Source organism: Rattus norvegicus, chromosome 17 (genome assembly GCF_036323735.1).
Source record: "Rattus norvegicus strain BN/NHsdMcwi chromosome 17, GRCr8, whole genome shotgun sequence".
NCBI classification, from domain to species: domain Eukaryota; kingdom Metazoa; phylum Chordata; class Mammalia; order Rodentia; family Muridae; genus Rattus; species Rattus norvegicus.
The window spans coordinates 52,428,866-52,448,014 of NC_086035.1; the positions used below are offsets into that span (position 1 = coordinate 52,428,866).

The window sequence follows — 19,149 nt, forward strand, 5'->3', positions numbered from 1 at the left end:
GTATCATGTCTTCAGCAATAGGCACTAAACTTCAATTTCTGGGAGGCATCCAAGGAACTGGCTGTCACCTATATTATTTTGTTCATTTCTTGGACTACCCTGCCCAATGACTCTAAGGACATCTTTCATTCACAGTACTGAGATATTTAGTATTTCTTCAGTTTCTGAGTTTGTAGTCACACACTGATGTTGATGTAACAAAAACAGTTCTATCTTTTGCACAAATACTGGCGCAACAATAGCTGGCTATCATGTGGGACCTGGTGTTGCTCTTGGTGGCCGTCTACAAACCTACTTGCATCAAAGATCAATCTCCTTGCTTCATAATCTCTTTTGTGGCTGCTTGGCTTTTTTGCTTTTCATATTTTCTCTGTTTTCTTGTTTTTGTTTGTCTGGACTAACTTCCAGATTCCTGCCAAGCCATTTTACCCCAGTGATCACAATCCCCTATGTAATGTCTGGAGCAATGCTCTGAGACTTATCCTCATAACTGGGCCCCTATAGTCACTGTATCTCTTATAGGCTAATCTACAACTATAGGGATTTCATATACTATTCTGGCAGGTTTAGTGCCAATTCCTTTCCACACCCTCATACCCTATACCAATCATTGCTTTCCATAATCATGCAAATTACCCTGGGATGAAAGTTACCTGTCATCTGGGCCTATGTAGGTCTAACATTGTTTTTTTTACTAATAAATATGGAGTTGAGTTATACTTGAAAAATGTTGCCAATCAATTCTACAAGCATCTTTAAGATGTTCTTATTCTCACCGTTGAGTCCTGAGCTGGTGGTAGTGAAATGCCGCACCTGCTTGAATACATTTCTGCTCTGTGCACCCTTCCTACGAGCCTGAGGAAGGTGTGGACCTCTTGTTTCATGTGATAGTTTTCTGTATGGCATGTAACTAGTATAAAGTTGTGAGTGTTACACCATGTTTGGGATATAAGAGGGAAGTTAAGGGAAGATTGTTACTGTTAGAGAAGTTTTACTTTGCAGTGTTTGGGAGAAATCAGACCTCTGCCTCAGGTTGCTTCTCCCTTTCCATTAAAAGTGGGTGTTATTGACAAACTTTCCATGTAGTCTAGCTTAAGGCTCACTCCAACACAGTAAGTTCAGGACTATCAGAAGTGTTTCTAGCTCATGTCTCAGGAAAAATTATTTGACTCACTATTTTCTGCTGCAGCTTTTCTTTCGACGAAAACCAGACTTTCCTCAAAAAGCACTATAAGGAAAATGATATTCTTTTATAACTTGTGAAGGACACAAATGATGGACGGCCTTTCCCCATGTTCTTCCTTGCAATTTCCTCTATGAGTGCTGCCAAAAACTGAGTGATTGAAAATCCTAGATACTTTAAAAGAGCCTCAAAAATATCTCTAGCCATTCAAACTTCCTATGGTTTTGGTGAATTCTAGCCAGAAATCCTCATATAACATTGCTTCCAAGGGCACTATAGGATTATGTAATTCAAGATAGGGCTTGCATTCTGTAATGAGTTTTCAAAATGTGTTATTCCACATGAAAAATTTGTACTCAGTGCCAAAATGGTAGTAGGGAAGCTTGAGAGGCTGGGACTTGCTTAACCTTCTCTGCGTTGTTTCATTCCATCAATGATACTGTTCTTGATCATGTCCATACCCTGTTGCCATCTGGCAGCTGTTTTCAGCACATACGGTGCACTGAACTGTTAGCAGTGGAAAATAGTGCTCTATATTGGTCATGTTGTGCCAGTATAGATCCAGAAGTCAGTTGCCCGATGTTACAGAATCCATAAAGATAGTGAGGCAAACTTCATGGAAGGTCTTTTTCCTGTGGATGATGAAAGACATCTGCAGTGGTTCCCTTTTCTGGAAGAAAATGTTGTTAAAAGTATGTAGCCCCAGGAAGGCTTAGCACATGTGTTCTTTTTCCTTTTCTTTTTTCTTTTCTTTTCTTTTCTTTTCTTTTCTTTTCTTTCCTTTTCTTTCTTTCTTTCTTTCTTTCTTTCTCTCTTTCTTTCTTTTTTTTTGAAGTTGATAATCCTAGCAAATGCATATACTTAAGGGAGAAAGAGAAGTATAGATATCCAGACAAGGCAGTTTACAAAGACAACACAGAAAGGCATAGCTATACTTCCCCCTTGAGTATATTCAGTTGCTAAGGTGTGTCTAGAAGTCCATCTGTGTTGTTATCATTGGTGAGATTACCAACTAAGACACCACTGGAATCCCAGTAACCATAATCTTTGTGAAGGACTGAAAACTTACATGTGCAACATAAATTCTAGAATGAATCTACTTGCTACCCATATCCCAACATCTACTCCAAAGCCTCAGCTGTGGTCACCCATTACTTCTGAAAGTTCTTTAACATCCTGAACTCACATGTACTCTTACTCAGGAAGTCTGCTTGAATGCTTGAGACATCAAATTGCCAACAATATAGTTCACCTTACATTTTCTATTTCGGAATCTTGCCACCTTGGATGAAACACACTTGCTAGAAAGAATTTCTTTCTCCGGGAAGGATATATTCTGGTATCCTGTGAGGAAAAGCTTCGCTCTGAGCTTGTTCTTGGGAAACTGTAGATTCATGCCCTTCCTGGCTGTTTCCCCATTAATTTATGCAGAAACAGGAGTTGATTTTTTCCCTGGGATTTGAATTCCTTGAAGGAAGAACCTGTCAGTCATGGGTGTTTGCAGCTAAGCCACCTGATGAAAGGCCCAGTATACAATGCATTGTGTGTTGTAGAATCTGAAGTGTGCAATCAATCAAGTGAATTACAAAGCTGGAAAAGGCTTGCATTAGGTCACAAGGGATTTGAGTGCACTAGGATTTTCTGTGTGTATGTATGATAGTAATTATTTGATTGAGTGGCCTAATTGAGTCCCTGTCTGATATCAGCAGCTTCTTTATTCAGTGTATATTGTTCTCTAGTTAGAACCTGGAACAGATTCCCTTCTACAGTTGGTGAATGTAGCTTTTCTATTTAGAGTGTTTGTTGGGCCTTGTTCTTTTACCTGTATCATAACTGTTCAGGATGGACTTTGCATTGACTTGCCACATGTACACAGCTTGATTCATTTGTTTTCTTTACTCCCTTCTTTCTTAGGATCATGGTTTAGGCTTTACTACTCAATCATATTTTCTAACTTTCCTTTTTGAATTCTTTTTTTAAGTTTTTTTATATTTATTTATTTATTTATTTATTTATTTATTTATTTATTTATTTATTGGATATTTTATGTATTTGCATTTCAAATGTTATCCCCTTTCCCCCTCTCTCTGCTTCTATGAAGATGTTCCCATCCCACCCACACACTACCATCTCAACACCCTGGCATTCCCCTAAACTGGGGAACTAACCTTCACAGGACCAAGGACTTCTTATCCTATTTATGCCAGACAATGCCAACCTCTGCTATACATGCGGCTGGAGCCATGGACCCCTCCATGTGTACTTGGTGGTTTAGTTCCTGGAAGCTTTAGGAGGGAGTCTGGGTTGGTTAATATTGTTCTTCCTATGGGGTTGCAAACCCCTTCAGCTATTTCAGTCCTTTTTCTAACTTCTCCATTGGGGTCCCTGTGCTAAGTCTGATGGTTAGCTGCAAGCATCCTCATCTGTATCAGTAGGGCTCTGGCAGAGCCTCTCAGGAGACATCCATATCAGGTTCCTGTCAACAAGCATTTCTTAGCATCAGCAATAGTGACTGGGTTTGATGACTGCATATGGGAAGGATCCCCAGGTGGGGCAGTCTCTAGATGACCTATCTATCCTTCAGTCCCCACTCCACTCTTTGTTCCTGTATTTCCTCCTATGAATATTTTGTTCCTCCTTCTAAGAAGGACTGACATATATTGGTAATATACATATTGGTCATCTTTCTTCTTGAGCTTCATGTGGTCTGTGGATTATATCTTGGGTATTCTGAGCTTTTGGGCTAATATACACTTATCAGTGAGTACATACTTTGTGTGTTCTTTTGTGACTCTGTTACCTCACTCATGATGATATTTTCTAGTTCCATCCATTTGCCTATGAAGTCACTGTTTTTAATAGCTGAAGAGTACTCCATTGTGTAAATGTACCACATTTTCTGTATCCATTCCTCTGTTGAAGGGCATCTGGATTGTTTCCAGCTTCTGGCTATTATAAATAAGCCTGCTATGAACATAGTGGAGCATGTGCCCTTGTTATATGTTGGAACATCTTTTGGGTATATGCCCAGATGTGGTACAGTCCAGACTTTATCCCCCTCCTGGTCTTCTCTCTGACTATTCCACATCTCATACCTCCTGCCCACACCATCTCCAAGAGGATGTCCCCACCCCCACTCTCACTCCACCAGACCTACCCTGAGGCCTCAAGTTTCTTGAGGGTTAGGTGCATCTTCTCTGAGTCTGGACCTGGTGAATATCTGCATCTGACTCTTTCATCTCCTTGTTGTGTCTTGTGGAGGGCAGTCATGCCCATTTTTATGAGCATGCTATAGAATCAGTAACAGTGTCAGGCCTTGGGACCCCTGCTTGATATAGACCCCACTTTGGGCCTGTCACTGGTACTCCTTTTCCTCAGGCTCTTCTTCATTTTTGTCCCTGCAGTTCTTTCAAATAGGAACAATTCTGGGTTAGAGTTTTTGACTGTGGGATGGCAACCATATCCCCCCACTTGACCCTGTCTTTCTACTGGAGGTGAGCTCTACATGTTCCTTCTCCCCACTGTAGGGCATTTAATCCAAGGTCCCTCCCTCTGAGTCCTAAGAGTCTCTCACCTCCTAGGTTTCTAATACATTCTAGAGGGTCCCTCCACCTCCTACCTCCTGAAGTTGCCTGTTTCCATTTTTTCTGTTGGCCCCCCAGGCTTCAGTCCTGTTCCTAACTTTCCTACACTTTGTTTTATCTCCCTTTCAATCTGTCTAGGGAAACCTGAAACCGAATATGTACAAGTGTGTGCTTATTCTAAGGCTAGGTAGCTGAAATATAGGGGAAGTTGCTGATACTAAGGTCTGGTTTCCTAATTGGGTCTTAATTTGGTCAATAAAAGTGGCCGGGAGCTAATTGCTGGGCAGAAGGGAAAAGTGGGACTTCTGGGTCCCAGGAGGAAAAGGAGATACAGGGAAAGAGAAGGGCTATTTTGGCCAGGCTTTGGATTGAGGAGCACACAGCTATCATGCAAGATCTCGGGAAGCTAGAGGCAGCCAGCCTCTGCCACAAGTGGATGACCAAGGAGATTGGTGGAGGCTAGCTGATACAGAGGAGGTCATAAGTTTAGGGTGGGGGATTCTGTGCCCATCAATTGTGCTAGTAGGCAAATTCTAAAGTAATAAAGCTGTCTGAGTGTTTTTCATATGTGGAGCAAAGGTGGGTCGAGAGAGAAAGAGGGTAGGTATGGTGGCTTGGTGGAGCAAAGCCAGGTAGAACAAAAGAGAAGCTCAGAGTGAACTGGTAGAGTGCAGAGTGGGGCTGTCAGCAGCTGATCACAGAGTTACGCCAGGAGGACCAGAGCATGGGCTGCAATCATGGGCAAAGGCAATAGCCTAAAATTACACACAACACTGAAACTTGACAAGGAAGCACTTATCTTGTATCTCAAGACATCCAATTTCAATTGTGTTTCTTCCAGTGCTCTGGTCTTTCATTGTGCATAACAAATTGGTAATCTCTCTCATCTTCTTGTGTCATGCTCCTCAAAACAAACTCCAAATCATCCCTATTTTGTAAGAAAGTAGGAGCATCTGGGAACCTAATTGGTTGATGCCTCCCATCCAACCCACATGGGAAGCATGCCTACACCATGTCTTTACCAGACTTCGATGAAGAGGTTTCCATAGGTTTACCCTACATCTCTCAGTGCCATTTCATCCTTGACTGACTCCATGATCCATTCTTTCTGACAGTATAAAATTTCACCCCTTAGGAATTTGTTGATCTTTACCCTACTCTCCTTGCTAAACAGTTGCATTTATGTGATGTCTTCAGTTATATACTATAAGCAAATGATTGCCAAGATTTTTATCTATAGTTTTATCTATAATCTGGTTTCTACTTATGAAATTTGCTCTGGGAAATCTCACAAGTTTCTGATAAATATCAGTGTCACCCGTGGCATCTTTCTTTTGGTTAGTTTGCTGCTTACAACCACCATACCCAGTCTGTTATCAATTCTATTAGCTTCCCTCTCTTAATTATTTATTAACCCCATTTCCTTCTGTCTCTACTCACTTGGCCCTTAGTTTAAGACTACACTTCATTCCTCGTGATCATCAGCTTCTTCTTCAGGTTTCTCGGTTCTAATATTATCCTCTAGCCAGCGGTTATACTGCAGACAGAGAGGTCTTTCTCATGCAGGCATGAGCAGTCAAGTCCTTTTAGTGACTTCCCATTAGCTTTATGGTAAATAATGCATTTCCTGTGGCCTTTGACTTCATCTGGCTCTTTTTCCATTTCTTTAGCCTCACTGATGCTACCCTCTCTCTCTCTCTTCTTGTGGTTCATTGCTTCTCCCCACCTTAGGCCCATGTGCACATGCCACTCTGTCTTCTATTAGCAACCTATTGCCCTCAATTCTATTCAGTACATACATATGAATTCTTAGTTCTTAGGTTACAGAGCACTTTCCTGCCTTCGCTTCCCTCAACCCAAACAATTATGTATTGTAAGATCTCATTTTGGTCTGCATTCTTCCATTCTAGAGCCTGTCACTGTCTGCCATTATTTTTATTATCAATTATTGGTTGATATGTGCCACTATATCAGAATGTAACTTTTATGTGATGGATAATTTGTTAAGATTTTTACCCATCATACCCAGTGTCTGTGAAACATAGTATATTATGCCAGTAAGCATTTGTTAGATGGGTGAGTAAATGTACCCTAACAAACTTAATCATAAAAATTTTAAAGGTAAAAAAAAATTTTAAAGGTAAGTGCTAAAAATTTCTATTTTATAGAAGTAAAAGCCAAACCTTCAAAATTATGTAACGTGCCTCAGACTGCACAGGTTAAGTAACATAGACCTAGAGTTTAATTATCTAGTTTAATATATTGGTTTGTAGAGATAAGATTAGACTTTTGTAGAAATAATTATTAATAAATCCTGGCAGTGGGTTTGGTACTTGCCTCAGTGGTTTATGTTTCCAAATGAGAGATGCCCTCAACCTTTATATTTTAATGTGTCTTAAGCAGCACAATAGCTGAGCCACTGCCTAACTTCCACTGCTGTTAGAATCTATCTCCTACCAATAATTTTGAGTTACTTCTTACTAATTCTTATGTTCTGTCCTTGCTGCTCTGGACCCAGTTGGACGGCCCTTTGGGCCATGCTCTCCTGGCTCCCTCACATGGTGTCTGTGCTTCTCTATCTTGCACTTTTCTTTGGTATAGCATCCCTCCTCTCTTCCACGCTCTCCCGCCAATATGGATCTCCTCCTTCTCTCACCCTTCCTGTTTCCAAACCCAGGAAATCCTAAAGTGCCATCTCTGTCTGTTCTCCCCAGCTATTGGCTGTGGGCATCTTTATTTACCAATCAAAACCAACTGGAGGGGTTGGGGATTTAGCTCAGTGGCAGAGCGCTTGCCTAGCAAGCACAAGGCCCTGGGTTCGGTCCCCAGCTCCAAAAACAAAAAAAAAAAAAAAAAAAAGAAAGAAAAAAAAAAGAAAAGAAAAAAACCAACTGGGCTCAGGTTCTTAGAAGAGATGTATAGGCACTCTTCTGTGAGCAGCTGTTTTGGAGGAACATAATTAGAATCTGTAATACAAGTTGCTATAGATATTAAAGACTTTATATTAGGCACTTTGTTATAGCTTTATTGTAAATCAAATTTAAAAATTTATATCAATTATATTAATGCTTACTTGAAAACTAACAGAATAAAATAAAAATGCCCTACAGTTTGAACAAACTGAAAATGTTTAATTAAACTTTGAGTATATATTTTGGTTATTTCATTATTCTTTGGAGAGGTATTTAAAAGAAGACTAGCAGTATAATAGAATATTAATTATATAAAGGTATATATGAGAGAAGAAAGAGTTCTGTGAGCATATTTCTTTGGGGTATAGTATTGTAGGTAATACATTTATGTTTGTTATATTCTCTCCCTGCCCAGTTTTCTGTGGTGGTATTTCACTTTTTAGAAATGTTCTTATTTAAGATGTATTTACTTCATGAACACTTTAAGTATTAATAGGGAATAGTTATTATGATAACTAATGTTTTACCTCTGTCTTATAATTTGTGTTCTGATCATGTTCTGTTGGCTCAAAGGCCCCTAAATGCCCACTTTCTTGTAACTGATAACAAAGTTCCTACATTTTCTTAAGATTTCTTATTCTTATATTGGCAATGTTTCATTACACGATGGAGATTGAAGGAAATAAAAGGTAGTTCTTCATTCATTAGAAAGTAAGTTTATTAACCCCACCCAAACTTACTGAACAGATCCAAATTTTGAAAGTGATTCTTTGTATTATACTTGATAGTAAATTTGCTACCTCAGCTAAAACAAAATATATAAAATAGTAGAGAATTGGTATACCTTCATAGTTAGCCATGGTTCACAAGAAACCTGATCTCAAAATCCTTTGCAGCTGACCCACAGGTCAATTGCAGACTCTGTAGTTGCCATTTGAGAAACACCAATAAATATTACACACTTTGCTTTGCCCTTGTGAGCAAGGAAAAGTGGTTAAAATAATTCATGTGATGGTTTTTAATTTAATTTAATTTTTTAAACTTATTTACTTTACATCCCATACACTCCCCCCCTCACAACCCTTTCTCACAATCCTTTTCCCTCCCCTCCTCCCCTTCTCCTCTAAGCAGGTCGGGGGACCTCCCTGGGTATTCTCTCCAATCCTGCTACTTCAAGTTTCCTCAAGGCAGGCTAGGTGTTTCCTCTCCCACTGAGGCCAGACAAGGCAGCCCAGCTAGTAGAATGTATTGCATGGACAGTCCACAGCTTTTGGGATAGTCCCTGTTCCAGCTGCTCAGGACCCTCATGCTGGTCAAGCTGCACATCTGCTGCATATGAGCATGGAGGCCTAATTCTAGCCTGTGAATGTTTTTTGGTTGGTGGTTCAGACTCTGAAAGCCCCAAGGGTTCAGGTTAGTTTACTCTGTGGATCTTCCTATAGAGTTTCTATTTTCATCTGGGCTAGATATAAAATTAATTCAGATAAATCAGTAGCCTTCCTCTATACAAATGATAAACAGGCCAAGAAAGAAATTAGGGAAACAACCCCCATTACGATAGACACAAATAATATAAAATATCATGGGGGTAACTCTAACCAAACAAGTGAAAGATCTGTATGACAAGAATGTCAAGTCTTTCAAGAAAGAAATCAAAGAAGATATCAGAAAATGGAGAGATTTCCCATGCTCATGGATTGGCAGAATTAACATAGTAAAAATGGCCATCCTATCAAAGGCAGTCTACAGATTCAAGGCAATTCCCGTCAAAATCACAACACAATTCTTCAGAGACATGGAAAGAGCAATTCTCAAATTCATCTGGAAAAGCAAAAAACCCAGAATAGCAAAAACAATTCTTTTTTTTTTATTATTAACTTGAGTATTTCTTATATACATTTCGAGTGTTATTCCCTTTCCCAGTTTCCGGGCAAACATCCCCCTCCCCCCTCCCCTTTCTTATCGGTGTTCCCCTCCCCACCCTCCCCCAATTGTCCCCCTCCCCCCAACAGTCTAGTTCACTGGGGGTTCAGTCTTAGCAGGACCCAGGGCTTCCCCTTCCACTGGTGCTCTTACTAGGATATTCATTGCTACCTATGAGGTCAGAGTCCAGGGTCAGTCCATGTATAGTCTTTAGGTAGTGGCTTAGTCCCTGGAAGCTCTGGTTGCTTGGCATTGTTGTACATATGGGGTCTCGAGCCCCTTCAAGCTCTTCCAGTTCTTTCTCTGATTCCTTCAACGGGGGTCCTATTCTCAGTTCAGTGGTTTGCTGCTGGTATTCGCCCCTGTATTTGCTGTATTCTGGCTGTGTCTCTCAGGAGCGATCTACATCCGGCTCCTGTCGGTCTGCACTTCTTTGCTTCATCCATCTTGTCTAATTGGATGGCTGTATATGCATGGGCCACATGTGGGGCAGACTCTGAATGGGTGTTCCTTCAGTCTCTGTTTTAATCTTTGCCTCTCTATTCCCTGCCAAGGGTATTCTTGTTCCCCTTTTAAAGAAGGAGTGAACCATTCACATTTTGATCATCTGTCTTGAGTTTCATTTGTTCTAGGCATTTAGGGTAATTCAAGCATTTGGGCTAATAGCCACTTATCAGTGAGTGCATACCATGTATGTCTTTCTGTGTTTGGGTTAGCTCACTCAGGATGATATTTTCCAGTTCCAGCCATTTGCCTACGAATTTCATAAAGTCGTTGTTTTTGATAGCTGAGTAATATTCCATTGTGTAGATATACCACATTTTCTGTATCCATTCCTCTGTTGAAGGGCATCTGGGTTCTTTCCAGCTTCTGGCTATTATAAATAAGGCTGCAATGAACATAGTGGAGCACGTGTCTTTTTTATATGTTGGGGCATCTTTTGGGTATATGCCCAAGAGAGGTATAGCTGGATCCTCAGGCAGTTCAATGTCCAATATTCTGAGGATCCTCCAGACTGATTTCCAGAATGGTTGTACCAGTTTGCAATCCCACCAACAATGGAGGAGTGTTACTCTTTCTCCACATCCTCGCCAGCATCTGTTGTCCCCTGAGTTTTTGATCTTAGCCATTCTCACTGGTGTGAGGTGAAATCTCAGGGTTGTTTTGATTTGCATTTCCCTTATGACTAAAGATGTTGAACATTTCTTTAGGTGTTTCTCCGCCATTCGGCATTCCTCAGCTGTAAATTCTTTGTTTAGCTCTGAGCCCCATTTTTTAATAGGGTTATTTGTTTCCCTGTGGTCTAACTTCTTGAGTTCTTTGTATATTTTGGATATAAGGCCTCTATCTGTTGTAGGATTGGTAAAGATCTTTTCCCAATCTGTTGGTTGCCGTTTTGTCCTAACCACAGTGTCCTTTGCCTTACAGAAGCTTTGCAGTTTTATGAGATCCCATTTGTCAATTCTTGATCTTAGAGCATAAGCCATTGGTGTTTTGTTCAGGAAATTTTTTCCAGTGCCCATGTGTTCCAGATGCTTCCCTAGTTTTTCTTCTATTAGTTTGAGTGTGTCTGCTTTGATGTGGAGGTCCTTGATCCACTTGGACTTAAGCTTTGTACAGGGTGATAAGCATGGATCGATCTGCATTCTTCTACATGTTGACCTCCAGTTGAACCAGCACCATTTGCTGAAAATGCTATCTTTTTTCCATTGGATGGTTTTGGCTCCTTTGTCAAAAATCAAGTGACCATATGTGTGTGGGTTCATTTCTGGGTCTTCAATTCTATTCCATTGGTCTATCTGTCTGTCTCTGTACCAATACCATGCAGTATTTATCACTATTGCTCTGTAATACTGCTTGAGTTCAGGGATAGTGATTCCCCCTGAAGTCCTTTCATTGTTGAGGATAGCTTTAGCTATCCTGGGTTTTTTGTTATTCCAGATGAATTTGTAAATTGTTCTGTCTAACTCTTTGAAGAATTGGATTGGTATTTTGATGGGGATTGCATTGAATCTGTAGATTGCTTTTGGTAAAATGGCCATTTTTACTATATTAATCCTACCAATCCATGAGCATGGGAGATCTTTCCATCTTCTGAGGTCTTCTTCAATTTCCTTCTTCAGAGGCTTGAAGTTTTTATTGTACAGATCTTTTACTTGCTTGGTTAAAGTCACACTGAGGTACTTTATATTATTTGGGTCTATTATGAAGGGTGTCGCTTCCCTAATTTCTTTCTCGGCTTGTTTCTCTTTTGTATAGAGGAAGGCAACTGATTTATTTGAGTTAATTTTATACCCAGCCACTTTGCTGAAGTTGTTTATCAGCTTTAGTAGTTCTCTGGTGGAACTTTTGGGATCACTTAAATAGACTATCATATCATCTGCAAATAGTGATATTTTGACTTCTTCTTTTCTGATCTGTATCACCTTGACATCCTTTTGTTGTCTGATTGCTCTGGCTAGAACTTCAAGAACTATATTGAATAAGTAGGGAGAGAGTGGACAGCCTTGTCTAGTCCCTGATTTTCATGGGATTGCTTCAGGTTTCTCTCCATTTAGTTTAATGTTAGCAACTGGTTTGCTGTATATGGCTTTTACCATGTTCAGGTATGGGCCTTGAATTCCTACTCTTTCCAGGACTTTTATCATGAAGGGGTGTTGAATTTTGTCAAATGCTTTCTCAGCATCTAATGAAATGATCATGTGGTTTTGTTCTTTCAGTTTGTTTATATAATGGATCACATTGATGGTTTTCCGTATATTAAACCATCCCTGCATGCCTGGGATGAAGCCTACTTGATCATGGTGGATGATTGTTTTGATGTGCTCTTGGATTCGGTTTGCCAGAATTTTATTGAATATTTTTGCGTCGATATTCATAAGGGAAATTGGTCTGAAGTTCTCTTTCTTTGTTGTGTCTTTGTGTGGTTTAGGTATAAGAGTAATTGTGGCTTCGTAGAAGGTATTCGGTAGTCATCCATCTGTTTCAATTTTGTGGAATAGTTTGGATAATATTATTATGAGGTCTTCTATGAAGGTTTGATAGAATTCTGCACTAAACCCGTCTGGACCTGGGCTCTTTTTGGTTGGGAGACCTTTAATGACTGCTTCTATTTCCTTAGGAGTTATGGGGTTGTTTAACTGGTTTATCTGTTCCTGATTTAACTTCGGTACCTGGTATCTGTCTAGGAAATTGTCCATTTCCTGAAGATTTTCAAGTTTTGTTGAATATAGGTTTTTTTAGTAAGATCTGATGATTTTTTGAATTTCCTCTGAATCTGTTGTTATGTCTCCCTTTTCATTTCTGATTTTGTTAATTTGGACGCACTCTCTGTGTCCTCTCGTTAGTCTGGCTAAGGGTTTATCTATCTTGTTGATTTTCTCAAAGAACCAACTTTTGGTTCTGTTGATTCTTTCTATGGTCCTTTTTGTTTCTACTTGGTTGATTTCAGCTCTGAGTTTGATTATTTCCTGCCTTCTACTCCTCCTGGGTGTATTTGCTTCTTTTTGTTCTAGAGCTTTTAGGTGTGCTGTCAAGCTGCTGACATATGCTCTTTCCTGTTTCTTTCTGCAGGCACTCAGCGCTATGAGTTTTCCTCTTAGCACAGCTTTCATTGTGTCCCATAAGTTTTGGTATGTTGTACCTTCATTTTCATTAAATTCTAAAAAGTTTTTAATTTCTTTCTTTATTTCTTCCTTGACCAGGTTATCATTGAGTAGAGCATTGTTCAATTTCCAAGTATATGTGGACATTCTTCCTTGATTGTTATTGAAGACCAGTTTTAGGCCTTGGTGGTCCGATAGCACGCATGGGATTATTTCTATCTTTCTGTACCTGTTGAGGCCCGTTTTTTGACCAATTATATGGTCAATTTTGGAGAAAGTACCATGAGGAGCTGAGAAGAAGGTATATCCTTTTGCTTTAGGATAGAATGTTCTATAAATATCCATTAGGTCCATTTGGCTCATGACTTCTCTTAGTCTGTCTACGTCTCTGTTTAATTTCTGTTTCCATGATCTGTCCATTGATGAGAGTGGGGTGTTGAAATCTCCCACTATTATTGTGTGAGGTGCAATGTGTGTTTTGAGCTTTAGTAAGGTTTCTTTTACATATGTAGGTGCCCTTGTATTTGGGGCATAGATATTTAGGATTGAGAGTTCATCTTGGTGGATTTTTCCTTTGATGAATATGTAGTGTCCTTCCTTATCTTTTTTGATGACTTTTAGTTGAAAATTGATTTTATTTGATATTAGAATGGCTACTCCAGCTTGCTTCTTCTGACCATTTGCTTGGAAAGTTGTTTTCCAGCCTTTCACTCTGAGGTAGTGTCTGTCTTTGTCTCTGAGGTGTGTTTCCTGTAGGCAGCAGAATGCAGGGTCCTCGTTGCGTATCCAGTTTGTTAATCTATTTCTTTTTATTGGGGAGTTGAGGCCATTGATGTTGAGAGATATTAAGGAATAGTGGTTATTGCTTCCCGTTATATTCATATTTGGATGTGAGGTTATGTTTGTGTGCTTTCATTCTCTTTGTTTTGTTGCCAAGACGATAAGTTTTTTGCTTCTTCTAGGGTATAGCTTGCCTCCTTATGTTGGGCTTTACCATTTATTATCCTTTCTAGTGCTGGATTTGTAGAAAGATATTGTGATTGTGTAAATTTGGTTTTGTCATGGAATATCTTGGTTTCTCCATCAATGTTAATTGAGAGTTTTGCAGGATACAGTAACCTGGGCTGGCATTTGTGTTCTCTTAGGGTCTGTATGACATCAGTCCAGGATCTTCTGGCCTTCATAGTTTCTGGCGAGAAGTCTGGTATGATTCTGATAGGTCTGCCTTTATATGTTACTTGACCTTTTTCCCTTACTGCTTTTAATATTCTTTCTTTATTTTGTGCATTTGGTGTTTTGACTATTATGTGACGGGAGGTGTTTCTTTTCTGGTCCAATCCATTTGGAGTTCTGTAGGCATCTTGTATGCCTATGGGTATCTCTTTTTTTAGGTTAGGGAAGTTTTCTTCTATGATTTTGTTGAAGATATTTACTGGTCCTTTGAGCTGGGAGTCTTCACTCTCTTCTATACCTATTATCCTTAGGTTTGATCTTCTCATTGAGTCCTGGATTTCCTGTATGTTTTGGACCAGTAGCTTTTTCCGCTTTACATTATCTTTGACAGTTGAGTCAATGATTTCTATGGAATCTTCTGCTCCAGAGATTCTCTCTTCCATCTCTTGAATTCTGTTAGTGAGGCTTGTATCTACAGCTCCTTGTCTCTTCTTTTGGTTTTCTATATCCAGGGTTGTTTCCATGTGTTCTTTCTTGATTGCTTCTATTTCCATTTTTAATTCCTTCAACTGTTTGATTGTGTTTTCCTGGAATTCTTTCAGGGACTTTTGCGATTCCTCTCTGTAGGCTTCTACTTGTTTATTAATGTTTTCCTGTGTTTCCCTAAGTGTGTTCATGTCTTTCTTGAAGTCCTCCAGCATCATGATCAAATATGATTTTGAAACTAGATCTTGCTTTTCTCGTGTGTTTGGATATTCCAAGTTTGTTTTGGTGGGAGAATTGGGCTCCGATGATGGCATGTAGTCTTGGTTTCTGTTGCTTGGGTTCCTGCGCTTGCCTCTCGCCATCAGATTATCTCTAGTGTTAATTTGTTCTGCTATTTCTGACAGTGGCTAGACTGTCCTATAAGCCTGTGTGTCAGGAGTGCTGTAGACCTGTTTTCCTCTCTTTCAGTCAGTTATGGGGACAGAGTGTTCTGCTTTCGGGCGTGTAGTTTTTCCTCTCTACAGGTCTTCAGCTGTTCCTGTGGGCCTGTGTCTTGAGTTCACCAGGCAGCTTTCTTGCAGCAGACAAGTTGGTCTTACCTGTGGTCCCGAGGCTCAAGTTTGCTCGCGGGGTGCTGCCCAAGGGCTCACTGCGGCGGCAGCAACCAGGAAGACCTGTGCCGCCCATTCCGGGAGCTTCAGTGCACCAGGGTTCCAGATGGCCTTTGGTGTTTTCCTCTGGCGTCCGAGATGTATGTACAGAGAGCAGTCTCTTCTGGTTTCCCAGGCTTGTCTGCCTCTCTGAAGCAAAAACAATTCTTAACAGTAGAAGAACTTCTGGGGGAATCACCATCCCTGACCTTAACGTATGTTACAGAGCAATAGTGATAAAAAAAAATGCATGACATTGGTATAGAGACAAACACATTGATCAATGGAATATAGTTGAAGACCCAGAAATAAAACCATGGGCTTACACACACTTGGTCTTTAACAAGGAAACCAAAAATATACAATGGGGAAAAGAAAGCATCTTCAATAAATGGTGCTGGTCTAACTGGCAGTTTGTATGTAGAAAAATGAAAACAGATCCATATTTGTCACCTTGCACAAAGTATCAAGGACCTCAACATAAAACTAGATACACTGAATCTAATAGAAGAGAAAGTGGGAAAGAGCCTTGAACTCATGCGCAAACGAGGAAATTTTCCTAAACAGAACTCCTATGTCTCATGCTCTAAGATCAAGAATTGATAAATGGTACCTCATTAAACTGGAAAGCTTCTGTAAGGCAAAGGACATAATTGATAGAACAAATCAGTACCTATAGATTGGGAAAAACTTCACTAACCCCACATACTACTGAAGGCTAATATCCAGAATATATAAAGAACTCAAGAAACTAACCACCAAAAAACCCAAACAAACAATAAAAACAAACAAACAACCAAACAAAAAACAGGGTACAAAATTAAACAGAATTTACAACAGAGGAATCTCAGAGGTCTGAGAAGCACTTAAGAAAATGTTCATAGTCCTTAGTGATCAGGCAAATGGAAATCAAAACAATTCTGATATTCCACCTTACAACAATCAGAATGTCTAAGATTAAAACCTCCGGTGACAGCACATGTTGGCAAGGATGTGGAGAAAAAGAATACTCTTCCATTCTTAGTGGGATAGCAAACTGGTTCAACCACTCTGGCAATCAATCTGAAGATTCCTCAGAAAATTGGAAATAGATTTACCTAAGGCCAACTCTACCACTGTTGGCCATATACCGAAAAGATGCCCCACCATGCCAGGGGGACATGTTCCATTTTGTTCATAATGGCCTTGTGTGTGACAGCCAGAAGCTGGAAACAACCTAGATGTCCCACAACAGAAGAGTGGTTACAGAAAATGTGGTTCATTTACACAATGAAATATTACTCAGCAATTAAGAATGAGGATTCCCTGAGTGTTGCAGGCAAATGGTTGAAACTAGAAAATACCATCTTGAGTGAAGTAACTCAAATCCAGAAGGACATGCATGGTTGTACTCACCAAAAAGTGGATATTAGCCCAAAATAGTAAGAATACCCAGGGTACAATCCTCAGAACTTAAGGTTAACAAGTCAAAGAACCTATGTGAGGATGCCTCAATCCCACTTGGGAGGGAGAAGAAAGAAACCACAGAAGAAGGAATGGAGGGAGGGACCTGGGTGGGAAAGGGGACAGGAAAGGGAAGAGGGAAACATGATCAGGTATTAGGTGGGAGGAACAGAACTGAAGACCCCTAAGAGCCAGCAGAAAGAATGAAAACAGGCAACCTCAGGAGGTAGGGGGTGGGGACCCTCTAGAATGTACCAAAAACCTGAGAGGTAAGAAATTCTCAGGACTCAAATGGAGGGACCTTAGATGAAATGCCCTACAGTGGAGAGAGGGACATGTAGAGCTCACCTCCAGTAGAAAGATGGGGCATCAAGAGAATGGATGGTGCTGCCATCCAACAGTCAGAGCTCTAACCCAGAATTGTTCCTGTTTGAAACAACTGCAGAGACAAAAATGGAGTAGTGCCTGAGGAAAAAGAGGTTCAGCGACTGGCCCAAAGTGGGATCTATCTCAAGGGGAGGCTCCAAAGCCTGACAATATTACTGATAACTATGGTGTGGTCACAGAAATGGGCCTATCATGACTGCCTTCCATAAGACACAACAAGCAGCTGAAAGAGATGTATTTACACCCAACCAATGGACAAAAGCTGCTGAGCCCTGTGGTTGAATTAGGGAAAAGCTGAAAGAAGCTGAGAATAGGGCTGCCTTGTATGAAGACCAGTATTCTCAACTAACCTGGACCTGAGATCTCTCAGATACTGGGCTGCCAACCAGGCAGTATATACCAGCTGATATGAGGCCCCCAACACATATACAACAGAGGACTAGACTCAGTTAGAGAAGATGCACCTAACCCTCAAGAGACTGCAGGCCCTATGGACTTGAGTAGACTGGTGGTATGGGAGTTTGGTCAAGACATCCTCATGGAGACTGGGGTAGGAGGTATGAGATGTGAAACAGCCAGAGGGTGAACTTGGAGGAGGATAAAATGTGAAGTGTAAAAAAAGATTAAATAAAATTAAAAAAAAGAAATGGAGGGAAGGATGCAAAATTCATTTTGTGTTTTGTTGTGTTTATGATATTTTCAGTGGAGGCAGAAGAGACTGATTAATGGAATAGAAGAGCGTAAGGAAGTGCTTTATGGTAGTACAAAGGCCATCAGAGAGGAGGCAAACGTTACCAGATTCGAGAGATGCAGTCCCTGTCAAGAGTGTCCCTAGTGAAGGAAAAGCAGGGAGGTTGCAGAACGAAGCTTGCCCAGGAAGAAAGGGAACTCAAGGAGCTTGCTGAGAAAGAGCTGATTGGGCAGTTGGAGGACAAGCTTGGTTCTCCAATCACACTAAGGTCACATGTGTGGAAGAGTCAAGGTAGGAAGATCTCCACTGAGCCGGCTGTTCACTGGTGAAGGTGACAATGAGGTTCTGTTTCCGTCCATCTGATCCTATCCCTAAAGATGAGTTGGCAATTTTTGTGCCTAAAGTCACATGAGATCAGAAGTGACCTTGACAAATCAGTTTTTACTAAAACTTGAAAATCGCCCAGAAATTTACACCTGATACCCTCAAAGAGCAATGCAGCTTCTCCACCTCTCTGTCCCTTTTCTTCCTTTGTCTTCCTTTTTGCTACATCTTTCTTTTCAAGCAGTTGGGAGATGCTCCTGCCCCTTGGTGGCCTGAAAAGGCCCTTAGTCTCTAGGGGTCTTGACTCAGGTAAAACTGGAAGACTTTGGCTTTGATGCGGAAAGGGTCAAGTCTGAAGCTGAGTTGGTGTTTATTAAAAATACTTTAAAATGGATTTTATGCACATGAGTTAAGAGAAAGGAAGACACTTTGGGAGAAAGCATACATACTCAAGAGTCTCGCTACTTATTTTCCTCCATGTATTCTTTTAATTACCTTATTTATTTATTTCCATCCATTCCTCTCCTGCCTAGTCTCCGCTCCTTGAGTTCATCATCTCACCCTCCCTGCACCCTCCCCCACCCTGAGAAGGTGCTAGCCCACTAGTCCACTCAGTGCACCTCACTTTCACCTACACTCTTCCGTGGGGCATCTAGTTTCAACAGGATAAAACTCTTCCTCTCCCATTGAGACCAGATAAAAAGTCCTCTTCTACCCATGGGCATGGATAGCCTATGCTCCTTGGCTGGTGTCCTAGTCTTTGGGAGTTCTGAGGGGTCCAGGTTGTT

The 19,149-nt window shown here is 40.5% G+C and overlaps 1 protein-coding gene across 13 annotated transcripts in view; it reads left to right on the plus strand.

The window, feature by feature from the left end:
* The window catches only part of Sugct (succinylCoA:glutarate-CoA transferase), an 857,841-nt gene that overhangs the window by 356,854 nt on the left and 481,838 nt on the right, over positions 1 to 19,149 (plus strand). The window lies entirely within an intron of this gene.